We start from the raw sequence: 21241 nt of genomic DNA on the forward strand, positions 1-21241 counted from the left end.
CAGGAACAAAAACAACAAACAAATATATATACATATGTATATATATATACGTATATATGTATATATATGTATATATATATACGTATATATGTATATATATGTATATATATATACGTATATATGTATATATATGTATATATGTATATATGTATATATGTATATACGTATATACATGTATATATGTATATATGTATATACGTATATATGTATATATGTATATATGTGTATATATATGTATATATATATAAAACACACACACAAATATATATAACAACAACAAATATATATATTTAAATAAATAAATAAAATAAATAAAAACTAATGCAGGAACAGAAAACCAAACACCACGTATTCTCACTTGTAAGTGGGAGCTGAACGATGAGAACACATGGACACATCACATTGTGGGGAACAACACACACTGGGTCCTGTCAGAGGTGGGGAAGGTGGGGAGAGAAAGCATCAGGAAGAATAGCTAATGGACACTGGGCTTAATACCTAGGTGATGGTATGATCTGTGAAGCAAACCACCATGGCACACGTTTACTTATGTAACAAACCCGCACATCTGGCACATGTACCCCTGAACTTAAAATAAACCTTGAAAAGAAAAAAAAGGAAGATATGTTTAGTATACTAGCAAGAGTATTATGATCCTGAAAGTTTCACAGTGTTGATTATATCAATTAATACAAACGTTTTGGACAATATTTATGAGCCTAAAGTGTGCAGACTGACTGATGACTTGCTTTATAACCTTAACTACTGTTCCCTTGCTCCACCTTTTCATCCTCTTATTTCTTCTTTCTCTTCCTCTCCTGTGTCTTCTCAACTCCACAGAGTTGAAGTCATTTAGTCACTCACTCAACAAATTCTTTTTGAGTGCCAGGAACTCTTTTAAGCTTTGGAAATATAGCAGTGAACAAAACATACAAAATTTCCTTTTTTAAGAAATCTGAGGGCTGCCACCTTAACAAAGATATCTGAGGGCACCTCCCAAACTTAGTTTGGAAGTATGATTCCTGGGAAATAAAATTAAAAGAGAGAGAGAGAGGAAGAGAGAGCGAGCACCAAGATAACTTCACCAACAATGGGACAAATCCAAATCATGTGCCTCTTGATATGATGCACTGTCTGCAGTATTCCTGCCCAGAATGCATAACCTGAGTCTGATCACAAGGAAATATCAGACAAACTCAAATTCAAATTGATGGACATCTACAGAGCAACTGGCTTGAACTCTTCTTTTTTTTTTTTTTGGTGAGACAAGGTCTCAGTGGCACGCATGGCTCACAGCAGCCTTGACCTCCAGGGCTCAAGCAATCCTTCCACTTGAGCTTCCTGAGCAGCTGGGACTACAGACACACACAAACATGATGCCTGTATTTTTTGTAGAGACAGGGTTTTGCCATGTTACCCAGGCTGGTCTCAAACTCCTGGACTCAAGTGATCCGCCAGTCTCAGCCTCCCAAAGTGCTGGGATTACAGGCATGAGCCACTGCACCCAGTTGGTCCGAGCTCTTAAAAAAATGTCAATGTGAAGTAAAACAAAAAAAAAAGGTTGAGGATATGTACCAGATTAAAGGAGACCAAAGACTACTTCATGTAATGCATAATCCTGGATTGGGTCCTGGATTAGGAAAAATAGCTATAAAATAAGCACTGGGACAATTGATGATATCTGAATATGGACTGTGAATTAGATAATAGTATTGTTTAGATGTTTCATCTTCAGATTTGGATAATTATCATATATTGTAATTACACATATCATATGTAATATATACAAAGAATACATAAAGTATAAAGTATATATATATGAGACGGGAGGGAAATGTTAAAGCAAGTGGGCCAAAGGGATAGAAAATAAACAACTGATGAATTTAGACAAAAAGTATATTAGAATTTCTTGGACAGGCACTGTGGCTCATACCTGTAATACGAGCACTTTGAGAGGCTGAGGCGGGCGGATAGCTTGAGCTCAGGAGTTTTAGACCAGCCTGGGCAACCTGGTGAAACCCCGTCGCTACCAAAAATACAAAAATTAGCTTGGTGTGGTGGTATGTGCCTGTAGTCTCAGCTACTTAGGAGGCTGAGGTAGGAGGATGGCTTGAGCTCAGGAGGTGGAGGTTGCAGTGAGTCGAGATTGTGCCACTGCGCACCAGCATGGGCAACAGAGCCAGACCTTGTCTCAAAAAAGAAAAAAAAAAAAAAAAGAAAGAAAAATAAAAAAACAAGTATATTAGAATTTCTTGACCTAGTCTTGCAAATTTTCTGTTAAGTTTGAATTATATTAAAATAAAATGTTAAACAATTTCCTGTCTTGGTGGAACTTACCTTTGTGTTTAGGTGGGTGGGTGGGGTTGGATGTGGGGAGAATTGCAATGTTTTTTTCTGTTTAATTTGAAAACTTTATTTTTTAGAAAAGTTTTATGTTTACAAAAAAACCCCACTGAGCAGAAAGTACAGTCTCCACATACACCCCTCCTTAACACAGTTTCCTATATTATTAAACATCTTGTATTAGTATGATACATTAGCTGCATTGATGAACCAATATGATGACACCATCATATGAACCAATATGAACCAATATTGATGACACATTATTATTATTAATAATAATAATGTTTTAAACTCCATGGTTTGCATAATAGTTCATTCTTGTGTTGTATAATTTTATGGGTTTTGTCAAATGCATGTTATTATTTACCACCATTACAGTATTGTACAGAATAATTTCACTGCTTTCAAAATCCCTTGTTTGTCACCTATAAATCTCTTCTTATACTTTAACCCCTGACAGCCACTAATCTTTTTACTACTTCTACAGTTTTGCCTTTTCCAGAATGTCATATAGTTGGGATCATACATCTATGGCCTTTCAGACTGATTTCTTTCATTTAGAAATACGCATTTTCCTCCATGTCTTTTTGTGGCATGATAGCTCCTTTCTTTTTACACTGAATACTGTTCCATTGTATGGATGTACCTTCGTTTCTTTATCCATACACATGTTGAAGGATATCTTGGTTGCTTCCATTTTTTGGGGGGGCAATTATGAATAAAGCTACTATATACATTTATGTACAGGTTTAAGTGTGAATGTAAGTTTTCAATTCATTTGGGTAAATACCTTGGAGTGCAATTACTGATCATATGGTAAGTTTGTGTTTAACTTTGTGAGAAATTGCCAAACTTCCTACTGAAGTAGCTGTGCCGTTTTGCATTCCCACCATCAATGGCTGAAAATTCTTGTTGTTCCACATTCTTACTAGCATTTGGGATTGTCAGGTTTTTGGATTTTAGCTATTCCAATAGGTGTGTCACTGCATTTCATTATTGTTTTACTTTGCAATTCCTTCATAACATATGATGTGAAGCGTCTTTTCCTGTGCTGATTTACCATCTGTATTTCTTCTTTGGTGAGATAGCTGTTCACATGCTTTGTTCACATTGTTCAGATCTTTTATCTGCTAGAAGGTTGCAATTTTAAATAGTGTGGCCAGGGAAGGTCTCATAGAGACTTTTGAATAAAGATCTGAAAGAAGTGAGGGAACAAGTTGTTTAGAACTCTAGGGAAAACACATTCCAGGCAGAGGGAAAACACCTGCAAAGGACCTGAGTCCGGAGTGTGCTTCGTATATTCTATGGTAACAGGTGGCCAGTGTGGCATGAGGGATTGGCCAGAAGGAAAGTATTAGGAGATAAGGCCAGAGACAGTGGGCTCAAGCTTATGTGGCCTTGTGGATCATTAGGCCTTTGCTTTAATCCTGAGTGAAGTAGGAGACCAGAGGATCTTAAGCAGAAATTGATGTGATCAGATTTATGTTTAATAGTATATTCCTGTTGCTTCATTAAAAATGGGCCAGGCCAGGCATGGTGGCTCACACCTGTAATCCCAGCACTTTGGGATGCCGAGGCGAGTGGATCACTTGAGGTTAGGAGTTCGAGACCAGCCTGGCCAACATGGTGAAACCCCATCTCTACTAAAATACAAAAATTATCCAGGTGTGGTGGCATAAGCCTATAATTCCAGCTACTCTGGAGGCTGAGGCAGGAGAATGTCTTGAACCGAGGAGGCAGAGGTTGCAGTAAGCCGAGATGGCGCCATTGCACTCCAGCCTGGGTGACAAGAGCGAAACTCTGTCTAAAAAAAGAAAAAACAAACAACAAACAGCAAACAACAACAACAACAAACAGAAAGAAAGAAAAGAAAAGAAAATAGATCAAAGGCAGGTGGATACAAAAGCAAAGAGACTGGTTAGGAGGCTATTGCAGTAATTAGGCTATAGGTGATGGTGAGTATGCCCAGAGGGATATTGATGGAAAAGATGATAAATTATTTAATTCGGCATATATTTGGAAGATGAGGGGTTGGATGATGGGTGGGAGAGAAACAAAGAAATCAAGCATAGTTCCAAATTTGTTGTGTTTAATTTTTGTTCCCATAAGCAACTGAAAGAATAGCATTGATTATGCTCTGGTATCACAGGTCTATATAAGGTCTTCTTTTTTCTCTTTATTCCTGATGCCCCTTGTGATTTTTTCTGTCTCTCTCACAGGCATCACCAATATGCTTGGAAATTATGTATTGCTTAGAGTGTTTTAAATTTACACTGGTACTTTGATACAGATTTTGTTTTGTTTTCTACATTTTCCCACTTGACACTATGTCTTCAAGAGGTAGCTAGATAGCTGAATGTATGTCTGGTCCATTAATTCTGACCACTGCCCAGTTTTCAACTGAATACATATATCACATATGATGGAGTTCTGTCCCTGCCTATCATGTCCCATGTTTTTCCAAGCTTCTGCCACTACAAACAATGCTGAGACGCACATTCTCATATCTGTTCCCAAGAATACCTGTGTGCAAGTTTCCTTGGAGTGAGATTTCTGGAACATATTAAGTTGCATAAATACTGGCAAGTCACTTTCCAGTATGGCTTCCTCAGTTTACAGTCCAAGATTACCCCATCCTCCCAATTCTTACGAATTCTTGATATTACTAAGTCTTTAAATTTCTGTGAAGTGGTATCTTATTGTTATTTTAACTTGAATTTTTTTCTCACTAGAGAGTTTGAGAATCTTTTTATAGATTCACTAGGCATTCGAATTCCTTCTTCTGTGATTTGCCTATTTTATCCTTCATCTAGTGTATTAGGCTGTTCTTGCATTGCTATAAAGAAATACCTGAGACTGGGTAATTTATAAAGAAAAGAAGTTTAATTGGCTAGTGGTTCTGCAGGCTCTACAGGAAGCATAACAAAGGCATCTGTTTCTGGGGAGGCCTCAGGAAGATTTTGGTCATGGTGGAAGGTGAAAAAGGAGCAGGCATCTCACATGGTGGGATCAGGGGCAAGAGAGAGAGGGAGGTGCCACACACTTTTAAATGAGTAGATCTTGTGAGAACTCAGTTGCTACCACGAGGACGGCACCAAGAGGATGGTGCTAAACCATTGGTGAGAAATCTGCCCCCATAATCCAGGGGCACTTCCTGCCAGGCCCCACCTCCAACACTGGGGATTACATTTCATGGGCATGGATGCACATCCAAACTATATCATCTAGTTTTCTATTGGATGTCATGTCTTTTGCTTCTTGATCTACAGAATTTCTGTGTATATTCTACATAACAATTCCTGAGTTGCATAGGTGGCAAATATACTCTATTAGGCTATCACTTGTCCCCTAACTTTATTTATGATAGTCTTCTTTAAAAAGAAACCCTGGTGTTTTTTTGTGTGTGTTTTTGTTTTTGTATTTAAATCCACAAATTTCCCCCTTTATGGTAAGATTTTCAGGCCTTTCTTACCAACACCTCCATTTCAAAGTCACAAAGATATTCTTCTCTACTTTCCTTATCTTCACTGATTTCCATTTCAAATGAAAGTAATCCATTACAGTTAACATTTGTATATGGTATGAGGCAGGAATACAACTGGGTTTTTCTCCATGTGCTAGCTCTCCCAACGTCAACGTCATTCACTAAAAAAAAAATCTATCCTTCTTTCTTCATTGATTAAAGATGCCATTTCTATGATATATGAAGTTTCAATATGCACATGGGTTTGTTTTGGGGCTCCTTATTTTGTTCTACTGATCTATTTGTTCTTTTTTTTTTTTTTCTTGAGATAGAGTTTTGCTCTTGTCATCCAGGCTGGCGTGCAGGCTGGAGTTGCCCAGGCTGGAGTCACCACACGTGGCTAATTTTTGTATTTTTAGTAGAGACGGGGTTTCACCATGTTGGCCAGGCTGGTCTCGAACTCCTGACCTCAGGTGATCCACCCTCCTTGGCCTCCAATAATGCTGGGATTACAGGCATGAGCCACGGCGCCTGGCCTATCTGTTCTTGTGCCAGTATCAAATTATTTTTATTTCTGTGAATGTGATTTATCTTAATATTTGGTAGAAAAAGTCCTCTATCTTTGCTCTTCTTTTTCAAAATTAGTTTAGCTATTCGTGTCTTAGCTATTCTTTGTTCATTTCAGAATCAATTTGTCACATTCCCCTCAAAATCCAGCTGGAGTCCTGGAGAGTGGGCTGTCCAGCTTCCGAGTGGGAACGTTCATAGTGTCATTGATGAGAGATTAAACATGGGTGATGTTGAGAAAGGCAGAAGACTTTTGTTCAGAAGTGTGCTCAGTGCCACATGGACCCAATCTTCATGGTCTCTTTGGAAAACAGATGAGTTCACTGGATTCTCTCTCACAGACATTAGTAAGAACAAAGGCATCATCTGGGGAGAAGAGACACTGATGAACTATTCGGAGATTCTCAAGAAATACAACTCTGGAACAAAAATGATCTTCACAGGCATTAAGAAGGAGACAGAAAGGACAGACTTGATAGCTTATCTCAAAAAGCCCTAATAAGTAATAATTGGCTACTGCCTTATTACAAAGCAGAAATGTCTCATAACTTTTTTCTTTCTTTTAAGAGGTAGGGTCTTGCTCTGTTGTCTAGGCTGGAGTGCAGTGGCACACTGCAGCCTCAAATTCCTGGGCTCAAGCAATCTTCGCACCTCAAGCCTCCTGAGTAGCTGGGACTACAGGTGTATGCCAACACACCTGGCTGATCTTTAATTTTTAATTTTTTGTAGAGACGAGGGTTTGTGATGTTGTGCAGGCTGGTCTCGAACTCCGGGCCTCAAGCAGTCCTCTCACTTTGGCCTCCCAAAATGCTGAGATTATAGGTATGAGCCACCATGACCAGCCTCATGACTTTTTAAATGTGTGTCATAATTTAATTGATCTCATATACCAGAATTCAGATCATTAATGACTGACAGAATATTTTTGTTAGAGAGTCCTGATTTAACTAAGTCTGGCTTATGGTTAAATGAATACAATTAGTTTCTTGGATTTTGATAGTAATTCCAATTCAGTAAATGCTTTCACTGTTTCCTCTTCTAAAGATAAGTTTGGACTTCATTAGTAATGTTCAACTTTTCACAAAGATGGAGAATGCCATCACAAAGCCTATTGGAAATTGATTTTATGTTTTGATTTATATAGTTATATAAATGAATATATGAATATATTTAAATACTGGGGAAATCCCTTCACTATCTCAGAACCAAGCAAGAATTACCTGTGTTTTAATTTGTGTTCATTAGCCTGTTAAGGGCAAGGGCCGAAGATAAGGTAGCAATGTCTGCTTTATATTTTTGGTCTTAATTATGTCAATCTAATTAGAATTCCTGGTATCTAAAATGCTATTTTTATTTTCTTTCTTTGTTTTTTTATTTTATTTTTTTGAGACAGGGTCTCGCTTTGTCACCCAGACTGGAGTGCAGTGGTATGATAAACAGCTCACTGCAGGCTCAACCTCCCAGGCTTAAGCCATCCTCCCACCTCAGCCCCCTGAGTTGCTGGGACTAGAGGCAGGCACCATCATGCCAGGTTGGTTTTTAAAAAATTTTATGTAGAGACTGGGTCTCACTTTGTTGCCCAGGCTGGTATGAAACTCCTAGATTCAAGCAGTCCTATTACCTTGGCCTCCCGAAGGGCTGAAATTACAGGAGTGAGCCACTGTGCCCTACCTAAAATTCTACTTTTCAATTATTGAAAGGCATTTTAGCATAATTTATGTGTAACATCAAATAAAGAATATTTATCACTTATAAGAAATTCAGGCTGGGCATGGTAGCTCGCACCTGTAATCCCAGCCCTTTGGGAAGCCAATCATAAGGTCAGGAGATCGAGACCACCCTGGCCAACATGGTGAAACACCATCTTTACTAAAATACAAAAAAAAAAAAAATTAGCCGGGTGTGGTGGTGCACACCTGTGATCCCAGCTATTCGGGAGGCTGAGGCAGGGGAATTGCTTGAACCAAGGAGACAGAGGTTACAGTGAGCTGAGATCATGCCACTGTACTCCAGCCTGGCAACAGAGCAAGACTTTGTCTCAAAAAAAAAAAAGAAGTTCAGGTGGAATTTTGACTGAAATGTGTTATACATTGATATTTTTAGAAGAGCCTACAGATTTCTACTGTTAAGCTATTTTATTTCTCCTTTCTTTTCTTTTTAAATTATTATGTTAAAACAGAAATGGGGGTCTTGCTATGTTGACCAGGCTGGTCTCGAACTCCTGGCCTCAAGCAATCCTCCCATCTCAGCCTCCCAAAGTGCTGGAATTACAGGTGTGAGCCACTGCGCCCAGCCTGTTAAACTATTTTACACATATAGTAGAGCCATCTTTTTCAACTTCTTTTGTCTTTAAGAGGTTTTTTTTTTTTTAAATTTTAATTTTTATTTTTGAGACAGGGTCTCGGTCACCCAGGCTGGAGTGCAGTGGCACCATCTCGGCTCACTCAACCACTGCCTCCTGGGTTCAAGTGATTCTCCTGCCTCTCCCATGTAGCTGGGATTACAGGCATGTGCCACCACACCCAGCTACTTTTTGTATTTTTAGAATAGACAGGGTTTCATGTTGGACAGGCTGGTCTCAAACTCCTGGCCTCAAGTGATTCGCCTGCCTCGGCCTTCCAAAGTGCTGGGATTACAGGCACAAGCCACCGTGCGCAGCCTTTTGTCTTTAATAGGGTTTTAAGGGTATTTTTAGGGCTCTTCACTGTGAAAATTATTAGAGTTATATTTAAAGACACATTTATGACTGAGTGCAGTGGCTCACACCTGTAATCCCAGCACTTTGGGAGGGCGAGGCGGGTGGATCACGAGGTCAGGAGATCAAGACCATCCCGCCTAACATGGTGAAACACGGTCTCTAGTAAAAACACAAAAAATTAGCCGGGTGCAGTGGCAGGTGCCTATAGTCCAGCTACTCAGGAGGCTGAGGCAGGAGAATCACTTGAACCTGGGAGGCAGAGGTTGCAGCACTCCAGGCTGGGTGACAGAGCAAGACTCTGTCTCAGAAAAAAAAAGTAATAATAATAATAAAGATACATTTACAAAGGTGTAATGAATATTTGGAAATTATCTACATGTCTACTAATAGAGGAATGGTTAAATAAATAGAAAACAGATTGATGTATGCATTTGCGGAAAATCACATTTAAATCATACTTTCAAAGAATGTTTAATGACATGAGAAAATATTGTTATACTGTTACCTTATTACTTGATGAGATTACAGGGATTTAAACAGTCTTTATTACTTTATTATAATTTGTAGGATATGTCCCAAGTTTTCTGAAATAAACATGATTTATTTTTACAATTTTTTTTTTTTTTTTGGAGACAGAGTCTCACTCTGTTGCCCAGGCTGGAGAGCAGTGGTGCAATCTTGGCTCCCACTGCAACCTCTGCCTACTGGGTTCAAGCGATTCTCCTGCCTAAGCCTCTTGAGTAGCTGAGATTACAGGCAAGCACCACCACGTCTGGCTAATTTTTGTATTTTTAGTAAAGATGGGGTTTCACCATGTTGGCCAGGCTGGTCTCAAACTCCTGACCTCGTGATCTGCCTGCCTTGGCCTCCCAAAGTGCTGGAACTACAGGCATGAGCTACCGTGCCTGGGCATAATTTTTTTCCTTTAAAGAAGTTGTTGGAAGCAAATTAAGTTTTGTATTTGTCATCTGAGTCTATTACAGGAATATTGGGAAAACGATTTCTGACTCATCTGATGAGCTCATCAAGCAATAACTAATAACTCACATGTAAATTTTCTGGCTTGACTTCCTGCTTCCTCCATCTGCTGGGACTCCTTACGGTTTGTTAGGCCACTTGACTCAACTAATTATAAGTAAACGAAATTTCACACATTCATTTTTTTCATGTTACAAATATTTAATAATCTGCTGCTAAGTTCCAAGTACTCTACTTAATCCATTAAAGATAAAGGAATCACTTAAATTTTCTGTGTCCTAATGGGGCTTAGTACAGTTGGTCCTCTGTTTCTATGGATTCCAGATCTGTGGATTCAACCAACCATGCGACAAAAATATTTTTTAAAAAAGAAAAAAGGGGAAAAAAATGGTTGTGTCTGTACTGAGCATGTATGGACTTTTTTCTTGCCACTATTTCCCAGACAATGTAGTGTAACAACTATTTACGTACTATTTACATTGCACTGGGTACTATAAGTAACCACGAGATGATTTAAAGTATACAGGAGGATATGCAAATACTATACCATTTTATTTTATTTTATTTTATTTTGAGACAGAGTTTTGCTCTTGTTGCCCAGGTTGGAATGCAATGGCGCGATCTCAGCTCACTGCAGCCTCCACCTCCTGCGTTCAAGGGATTCTCCTGTCTCAGCCTCCTGAGTAGCTGAGATTATAAGTGAATGACGCCACGCCCGACTAATTTTTGTATTTTTAGTAGAGACGGGGGTTTCATCGTATTGGTCAGGCTGGTCTGGAACTCCTGATCTCAGGTGATCCACCTGCCTCGGCCTCTCAAAGTGCTAGGATTACAGGCGTGAGCCACCGTGCCTGGCCTACTATACCATTTTATATGAAGGACTTGAACACTGATACGGTTTGGCTCTGCGTCCCCACCAAAATCTCATCTTGAATTGTATTCTCGTAATTCCCATGTGTTGCAGGAAGGACCTGGTGAGAGATAATTTGAATCATGGGGACGGTTTCCCCCATACTGTTCTCATGGTAGTGAATAAGTCTTATGAAATCTAATGGTTTTATCATGGTTTTTGCATCTTCCTCATTCCATAATGTTCTCATGGTAGTGAATAAGTCTCACGAGAGCTGATGATTTAATCATGGTTTTTGCATCTTCCTCATTTTTCTCTTGCTGCCACCATGTAAGAAGTGCCTTTTGCCTCCCACCATGATTCTGAGGCCTCCCTAGCCATGTTGAATTGTAAGTTCAATTAAACCTCTTTTTCTACCCAGTCTTGGGTTTGTCTTTATTGGTAACATGAAAACTGACTAATAACAACATCAATGGATTTTGGTATGGATGTTCAAGTCCCTCATATAAAATGAGGTCCAGAAACCAATCCCCCATGGATACCAAGGGATGACTCTGTGACATATAAAGATTCAGGATTTGGCTGTCAAGTTCAACCACGCCAACTCTCAATATTTCTGTGCTCCAGCTACCCCAGATTATTCCCCCCCTACTTTTCTCATGCTGTTTCCTCACTTGGAATTCCTTTCTCTTCTTATCCACCCATAAAAATGCTACTTATTAGCTGAGTATGGTGGTGCACACCTGTCGTCCCAGATCAGATACTCAGTAGGCTAAGGCAGAAAAATCTCTTGAGCTCAGCAGTTCAAGGCCAGCCTGGGCAATATAGTGAGAACCCAGCTCTAAAAAAAAAAAAAAAAGCTTATATTTCTTACAGTTTTGTGAGAACTTCTCTGATTCTCCTATTTCCTCTAACATTCCATGAGCACTTCAAATGTAGCTCTAACTTGGCACATTCTTCCGGCTGCTTTGTTAGTCATTTTTTTCCAAAAGCAAAGATGACGGCATGATTGCTGTCTGCATTAAATACTGCAATTGTGATCTTAGTGAACAGGAAAAATGGAAATTCAAGCACCTATATTTTCGAACAACACACTCCACACAATACTTTTACCATTGCTATATTGGTCAGTAGATGGAAAAACTGAACATTGGGGAAAATTGTCCTGGCAATCTTGGGCAAGTACAGGACCCTGCTGGCTATAGACCACTGTACCTGTTTAAAAGTTTCTATCAAAGAGACTTGCTGGTTTCATTGAGGCTGAGGGGTGATTTACAGACACTTTAGGAAATTAACGGACCACAGTAATTTAGAAACCAAAAGAGGGAACCTAGCAGGAGATGAGCAAACAGGACCCAATAGTGTCCCTGAGGGCTCTGTCCACTTGGATAAATTATATCTTATTCTTATTTCCACAGGTTACCTTCCAATCACCAAGCTTTGCTCTATAGGACTGTGTTCCCCTGAGGAGGCGCCTCTTTCTACTTTGCACAGAGAGGCTGAGTAGGTTCCAGCTGCCCCTGTAAGCAGAACAGGTTTCATTCCTTTTCCCGGGCTCCCACATCAGCTCACTCTTCTTCCATGATGAGGAGTGGGTGAGGGGATTATGGGGAGGCAGGCAGTGTTCCTTCTATATTTCTCCTCCCTGGGATGTGCAGTTAAAATCCTTTCCACCTTTCTTTACTGCATGAAGAATTTCCTATGTGGAATTCCCACCTATAATCATCTTATGTAGTTCTGACAACCACTTGGTGGTATTCTTACTTTCATTTTATAAACTCATGGTAAATTATGCTGAGAAAATGGAGCCAGCAAGAATTGACTAACCATTCTGGAATTTTGGATGAAATGAGAAAAAGTTTGAGGTGCAAAGTCAGAGGCCTTTTTTTGAAGGAGAGACTTGAACTTGTTTAGAGGACAGTAGTTCTCAAACTTGAGTCTGTATCAGAATCACCAGGAGAGCTTGTTAGGCCTTAGTCAGCTGGGCTGCATGCCTGGAGTTTCTGATTCACTAGATCCGGGGTGGGGCAGGAAAATTTGCCTTTCTAACACATTCCCACATGATGCTGATGCTGTTGAGACCTCACTCTGAGAATCTGTTATAGGCTAAGTCAAGGAAGGCAAAATATGGCTGACTGCCTGTTTTTGTATCACTCCTGAACTAAGAATGGATTTTACATTTTACATCTTTGAAAATAATATTTTGTTCATGTGAAATATGAGATTAAAATTTCATTGTCCACAAAGTTTTATTGGAACACAGCCACACATTTATTATATATTGTCAATTGTTTTCATGTTGTAACAGAAGACTTGAATAGTTGTGACAGAGATAGTAAGGCCTACTAATACAGTTTAGATATTTGTCCCCTCCAAATCTCATGTCGAAATATAATCCCCGTGTTGGAGGTGGGGCCTGGTGGGAGGTGACTGGATAATGGAGGATCTTTCATGAATGGTTTAGCACCATCCTTTTGGTGATAAGTTAGCTCTTACTCAGTTCACTTGAAATGTGATTGTTTAGGCCGGGCACGGTGGCTCACGCCTGTAATCCCAGCACTTTGGGAGGTTGAGGCGGGTGGATCACCTGAGGTCAGGAGTTCAAGACCAGCCTGGCCACATGGTGAAACCCTGTCTCTGCTAAAAATACAAAAATTAGCCAGGCATGGTGGCATGTGCCTGTAATCCCAGCTACTCAGGAGGATGAGGTAGGAGAATTGCTTAAACCTGGGAGATGGAGGTTGTAGTGAACCGAGATCGTGATCATGCCTGGGATCACTCCAGCCTGGGTGACAGAGCAGGACTCCATCTTGTCTCAAAAAAAAAAAAAAGTGTGGTTGTTTAAAAGAGTGTGACAGGCTGGGCACAATGGCTCCTGCCTATAATCCTAGCACTTTGGGAGGCTGAGGTGGAAGGATTGCTTCAGCCTAAAAGTTTGAGACTAACCTGGGGCAATATGGTGAGACCCCATCTCTACAAAAAAATCAAAAACATTTGCTACATGTGGTGGCTCAAGCCTGTAGTTCCAGCTACTCAGAGAGGTAGAAGGATTGCTTGAGCACAGGAAGTTGAGGCTGCAGTGAGCCCTGATGGCACCACTGTATTCCAGCCTTGGTGACAGAGTGAGACCCTGTCTCCAAATAAATAAATAAATAAAATAAAAAAGTGTGATGCCTCCCTGTTCACTCTCTTGCTGCCACTCTCTCCATGTGACATGCCTGCTCCAGCTTTGCCTCCCACCATAAGTAAGAGCTCCCTGAGGCTTTACCAGAAGCACGACGCTTGTTGTACAGCCTGCAGAACTGTGAGCCAATTAAAGCTCTTTTATTTATAAGTTACCCAGCCTCCAGAATTTCTTTATAGTGACAAAACAATTTCTTTATAGTGGCAAAAATTTCTTTATAGTAAAAACAACCTGACACACCTACAAAGCCTAAAATATTAACTATGTGGTACTTCACAGAAAAAGTTTGACATCTCCCTGGGCTAAGGTAATGAGGGTAGTTGAGATGGAGAAATTAGTAATGCAGGAAAGAGATAGCTAAGTGAAGGGGCAGAATTCTTTGTGGAGCAATAGGGAATGCAGTTAAGAAAGAGGAATATCTTATTCTCTAAAACTGGAGATAAGTTGGTGAGAATTAGGGAGAATCTAGGTAAAATTATAGGTATGTGACTTGGTTGAAATTTGATGAAGGTCACTTGATAGAAGTGAAAAGAGAGGGGAGTTGATAAAATTGGCTAAGGTTTAGATTAATCTTTAAAGTGGAATAGGAGAAATTGCTAAAAGACCTCATTGAGGTTGAGGGTTGTTAATTTTTAGTGGTACATTTGCATAATGATTGTCATTTTATTCAATTGTGCTTATTGTCCCAATGTAAGAGTAGAGAAGGCAATTGTAGAATTGACCCAGAACTTAAAGATAGGTATGCCTTGGAATCAAGGCTGTTCATGAAAAAATTGTGCATATGATCCACTACATAAGAGTATCCTGTGTTCAGAAGGAAAAGAGGTTGGGAGAAGATTGGGAGAAATGAAAGAATAAGAAGTAGAAGAACAGTCTTGTGAGAGTCAAAAGGACTGTCTAGTGGGTGCTTGAAAGATGAGAGTCCTTGTCAGAGGATGAGTTATTATAGTTTGGAATATAATTAATGGATTAATAAAGTAATTCCAGATGATGACAAGGTTCAGAAATGATCACAAGAATGAGTAGCTGAATGAAGGAGAAATAGTAATTATTGAAGTTGCAGGCATCAAGAAACTAGGAAGCTAAAGTGTTAGAAGCATTATCCACTGGACATTGAAAACTACCAAGTATTCCAAGAATGCAAGCATGTAAAATATTCAGATGTCAGAGAAAGAATAACTCTCAAAAGGACAGTGACACTTCAAGGAGAGTGAAGGCCTGGAAGTTCTATTAGGAGTGAGGAAAATCTTAACCTCACTTACCCAGCTTTAGGTATATAGGATGGGGAAAAAAACATTAACGAGACTATAGGGGAAATGTTCTTGAGCCAAAGCTGAGTCTTAATCATGACTAGGAATTGAGGTAGTATTCTATGAGTTTGGGATGCTAAGAGGGTACAGGTATAGGAGGGAAGGAATAATAAAGCAATATGGGAATGAGGGTATTGGGAAAAATGTATTTTTGTTCCTGGTCATTTATGCCAACTCTGTGATATCTAGTGTGGTTGAACAATTATAATGGCCCCATGTGGGATGGCCCTAAGTCTCAAGATGGAGTCAGATGGTGAGGTCTGGATGCTGAGGCTGGTGCAGTTAAAGGACTTAGATTGCGAGTTGTGGGCCTTATCTCGTAGGAGTTTTAGGCTGATGCAGGCTGAAGCCTGGTAAGTGAAGATTTCATAGTGAAGAATTTCCCTAATTACTCAATTGACAAATGATTATTAAATAACTAGTTATGTTTCAGGCAATGTAAGATACTTAATGAACACAGAAATGAATTAATACAGGATTGCTGTCTTTGTGTATGTAAAAAGTTTAGTGTAAGAGTATGATAAATGAACACGATGTAATATTAACTTTTTTTTCTGTTAAAATTTACTTATTTGTTCATTTATTAATTTTTGAGACAGGGTCTCACTTTGTCACCCAGGCTGGAGTGCAGTGGCACGATCTCGGCTCACTGCAGCCTTGACCTCCCAGGCTCAAACCATCCTCTTGCCTTAGCCTCTGGAATAGCTGAGACAACAGGTGTGCACCACCACACCTGGCTAATTTTTGTATTTTTTGTAGAGACAGGACGGGCTTTGGCCATGCAATCTGCCTGCCTCGGTCTCCAAGAGTGTTGAGATTACAGGTGTGAGCCACTGTTCTTGGCAAAATTTACTTTTTAATATCATTTTATATTATTTGCCTGTACTGTGAAAAACAGCAGACAGAACAATGTAGAATTAAAAGTGTAGTGGAGGGATATGTGTGAGTTAATGGGAGGAGTGCACACCCCATTTGAGATAAAGGAAAGCTTCCTGATTGAGGTCTTCATTGAAACTTAAGAGATGATTTGGATTTAGGCCAAGCTGGGTAGAATGGAGGTGCTGAGAGTTCAGGAAGAGGAAATGGGAGATTGTAAGCAAAATGAAAGTGTAGATATCTAGAGTTTTAAGGGAATGGGCATATTTACAAATTTGTTTAAAATGTTGGGGTGGAATGGCTTATGGCTGGAAGAGTTCAGAAATGAGACAGGTGCTCTAAAAGCCGAATTTGGTCTTTTTTCATGAGGCTTCTGGTGAGTCACTGAGAATTTTTAAGCCAGGAAATGACATGATGAAATTACTTTTTTTTTTTTTTTTGAGACAGAGTCTTTCTGTATCACCCAGACTGGAGTGCAGTGGCATAATCTCGGCTAACTGTAACCTCCACCTCCTAGGTTCAAGCAATTCTCGTTCCTCAGCCTCTGGAGTAACTGGGAACACAGGCGTATGCCACCATGCCCGGCCAATTTTTGTATTTTTAGTAGAGATGGAGTTTCATCTGTTGACCAGGTTGGTCTCGAACTCCCTGCCTCAAGTGATCCACCCGCCTCAGCCTTCTAAAGTTCTGGGATTACAAGTCTGAGCCACTGTGCCCGGCCCAAAGTTACCATTTAAGAAAGTTTATTTTAGCTGGACATGGTGGCCCATGGTGGCCCATTATAGCACTGCCTATAATCCCAGTGCTTTCGGAGGCTGAGGCAGACAGATCACTTGAGGCCAGGAGTTCGAGACCAGCCTGGGCAACATGATGAAACGTTGTCTCTACTAAAAATACAAAAATCAGCCAGGCATGATGCCACATGCCTGTAATCCCAGCTACTCAGAAGGCTGAGGCATGAGAATCCCTTGAGCCTGGGAGGTCTAGGCTGCAGTGAGCTGAGATCTTGCTACCCCACTACGGTCTGGGTGACAGAGCAAGACTCTGTCTCAATAAAGAAAAGAAAGAAAGAAAGTTCATTTTGGTGGCAGTATGGAGAATGAACTGAAACAAACACTGCCCTCCCTAATTACTCACAATACAATACTTGGCACTTTAATTGTAGCATTTCTCAAGCTCTCTTTTATATTAAAGATGTTTGTGTAAACTGTCTTCCCTACTACTTTATAAGCTCTCAGGTGCCAGAGAGCCTATTTTATTCAAAGGCATAATATCTCCCCTCATTACTTAGGATTTTCTTCAATCTACTAAATCATCAGTAAGTGCTTGTATGAATATCAATATACTCTTTTATAGACAGCAATCTTTCACATTTAATTGTTTCCCTGTTCCTCAGGCCCTGATTCACTCTTCCCTAGAGTGAGAAATCAACATCATTTCTTGTAGATATGGTACCCAAAATCAGGATTGACAATCTGACACAATATATTTTTCTTTAATTTTGAATTTATATATATATATCAAGTCTGCAAGAAATAAGTTACATTTGGTTACATATTTTTGTTTTCATCCAAAAGAGGAAGATTATATAAAACTGGGACTGCTTTGGGAAGCCTAAGATGCATGGTTTCTATGCTTTTGTACATCAGGGACTTGGAGAGAACGTGATGAGGTCACCTGTTTTGTGAGTTGAGGCGGTGTGATCTGCGTTCCCCAAGTCTGAATCATGTTGAATAAACTGATCATTAACTTTCCAGACTATAATCCTTAGAGAGCAAATTTGGAGTACAGAATGGTCAGCAGTCTTAACACTTCTTTTCTTGACTCATCTGAATAGTCAAATAGGAGAGAATAGAAATATATATTGCTCTGCATGGATTTTTTTTTTTTTTTTTTGACAGGGTCTCGCTCTGTCGCCCTGGCTGGAGTGCAGTGGCGCGATCTCGGCTCACTGCAACCTCTGCCTCCTGGGTTCAAGCGATTCTCATGTCTCAGCCTCCCAAGTAGCTGGGATTACAGGCATGTGCCACCATGCCTGGCTAATTTGTATTTTTAGTAGAGATGGGGTTTCACCATGTTGGTCAGGCTGGTCTCAAATTCCTGACCTCAAGTGATCCACCCACCTCGGCCTCCCAAAGTGCTGGGATTACAGGTGTGAGCCACTGCACCCGGCCTCTGCATGGATTTGAGTCCTATGTGCCTTCTCAATTCATAAAACCTGTTCTCAGACTTCTGAGGTGTTATCACTAGGGATTTCCTAGACTGAATTAATCACCTATTATCAAAAGCAATATTAGGCCTGAACGATATTGCTGATGTTGAGCCTTGCACCTGCAAAATGCTCAGAGTTTTTGTGGTTTAAATTTTACCTTAGGAGCCCAGATAAAATGATACTTTGACCTCAAAGACCTTCTCTGTTTCTCCTGTGGGACATTCCAGACAGCCTTATCCCCTCTGCCCCTAGTCCCTCTCTAAGATTACTTGCCATGGATTTCTGAGTTTTCTAGTTTTCTGTGTCTTTTTTTTTTCTATCAGACCATCAGCTCTATGAGGCCACAGCCTCAGTCACATTTGCATTTGTATCTGTAGGGACCAAGAGAAAACCTGCCCTTAGCCCTTTGAAGTTTCTCTGAAGCTGGGCACTTTGGGAGGCCAAGGCAGGAGGATCACTTAAGGCCAGGAGTTTGAGGACAGCCTGGGCAATGTAGTGAGACATCATCTCTACAAAAATTTAAAAAAATTAGCCAAGTATGGAGGCACAATGCCTATAGTCCCAGCTACTAGGGAGGCTGAGGTGGGGGAACTGATGGAGGTTGCAGTGAGCTGAATTCAAGCCACTGCTATCCAGCCTGGGAAGCAGAGTGAGACCCTGTCAAAAAAGGAAAGAAAAGAAAGAAAGAAGGAAAGAGAGAGAGAGAAAGACAGAAAAAGAAAAAAATACCAAGAAGTTTTCTGAAAAGCAACTGACAAAATGTAGATTAATAGGAGAAAAGGCACACACAATCTATTAATGTGCTGGGCACAGGGGGAGAATCACAGGGTGATCACCCAAAAACTCAATGGTACAGAAGCTTTTGTACCCTGTTTCATGGGGTGAGGGGAGGGATGGAGGAATGAATAGGCCCAATGCTCAGACTATGTTTCTCTTTGGGAGCTGACTGGGAGTAACTCCAAAGTTGAGAGGCATAACAAAGGTTTTTTATTATTATGTAGATGAAGCCCCTCAGGTAATCTCTTGAAGCTGCCCTCAGAAAAATAAATGAAAATTCTGTCTGGACATGATGAAGACTCCTGGTCTCTTCTACTCTCGGTGGTTGATCTTTCCTGGTTATTTGATGAGATTTTCTAGGGAAAGAGTCTTAAAACAATTGCATTTCTTTTGGAAAGATGCTTTCTTAATCAGATAAGGAAATTCCCGAGAGAGTCTCTTCTGGTGGCTTGGAAAAGAGGATTAGAGAGACCAGGGGTCAGGGAAAAGTCAGAGAGAGATTTTGGTTCTGAGACCTATTCTGATGAAATGGATAGGAGGCAGGGAAATACTGGATAGAAGACGGCAGCCCCAGAGAGGGCCCCACCCTCAAGCCTGGAACTTCGGCCCAAAGTGAGAACATGCATTCTCGTTTTCCCACTTGAATGTTGCTTTTTGGCTTGCCCCGCCCCTGATCTTGTACCCATAAAAACTCCAGGCTCCACTGGCAGAGCAGCACAGTGGAACAGCAGAGAAGGAGGGAAGAGAAGAAGCAGCTGGACATTGGAGAGAAGCAGCTTGACTTCAGAGGGACAACTTGACAGCAGGACTTTGGGGAAGAATTTGGCCGGGGATGGAACTGAGCTGGCCGAACTCCAAGGGAAGACTACCTTCCCACTCCATCCTTCTCATTCCATCCCCTTTCTAGCTGCCCATCCTGCTGAGAGTCACTTTCATAGGCAATAAAATCCCCCACATTTACCATCTTCAATTCGTTCATGTGACTTGATTCTTCTGCATGCCGAACAAGAGCTTGGTATACAGAGAGCTGTCACACTGAGCTGTTAAGCACTTAAGCCATTTGTAGACAGCAAAGTTAAAAGAGCACACTGTCACACGCACTCTCTGGGGCTCTAGGGGTTTCAGGTACCCCCAAGATGCTGCCAGGGGCCACATGGAGTTCTGCTCCTGTCGGCTCCCGGAAGCACTTACCTTGGCCCCTGCACCTGCCCACCTGCCTGCTCCCCCTCCCACGAGGGGTTGAGAGCTGTGGGCTGAGTAAATGAGCCACCCCCTTCACGAGTCCTGCAAAGGGGTCAAGGAAACTATCCTGTTTCACTGAGGCCTTTCAATTTTCAAAAGCGCTCAGCAAGCCAAAGTCCATATTTTGGGGAATCGTTTTCTGACCCCCAACATATCCCTCAATGTGCTTGGTATAGTGCTGTGTATGTGTCTGTGTGTTAAGTATTTGCTAAACATACGTTTAACTGAATTTACCTTTATATGGTTAGGCAAATAAGATAAATTATAAACTAATATAAAGTTTGTGAAAAACTTTAGCTCCATTTTATCCTTATTTTAGGATGACAACCCTGCCCCCCGCCCCCTCAGTTAGCTATGCTACAAGACTGGCCTCGGCCAAAGAAAAAGAAAAAAATTGAAATTGGAAAGTAAAAGTTGCTAGTGGTAAGAGGTAATAAAGAAATAGAAATAGATCCAGAAGACCCAGAAAGCTCTTTCTAGAGCAAGAAAAGGAGGTAAACAGAATTCACACTGTATCTCAAGGCAGTGCTCAAGTGGTTAAGAGAGGGGAATACAGAACATATATCTGCACAGTTCTGAGGATGTTTTAATCATCATAATTTCAGTGGCACTGGAGAAGGTGTGAACCCCAAATACCTGAGACAGGACTCAGTTAATTTAGAAAGTTTATTTTGCCATGGTTGAGGACCCGCACCCATGATACAGCCTCAGGCTGTCCTGACTACATGTGCCCAAGGT

At 40.6% G+C, this 21241-nt stretch overlaps 1 pseudogene; it reads right to left on the reverse strand.

Annotated features, from left to right (window-relative positions):
• LOC100442697 (ganglioside GM2 activator-like) overlaps positions 1-21241 on the reverse strand; it is an 89769-nt pseudogene that overhangs the window by 28833 nt on the left and 39695 nt on the right.

The sequence above is a fragment of the Pongo abelii genome, chromosome 1 (genome assembly GCF_028885655.2).
Source record: "Pongo abelii isolate AG06213 chromosome 1, NHGRI_mPonAbe1-v2.0_pri, whole genome shotgun sequence".
In the NCBI taxonomy this organism is placed as follows: Eukaryota; Metazoa; Chordata; class Mammalia; order Primates; family Hominidae; genus Pongo; species Pongo abelii.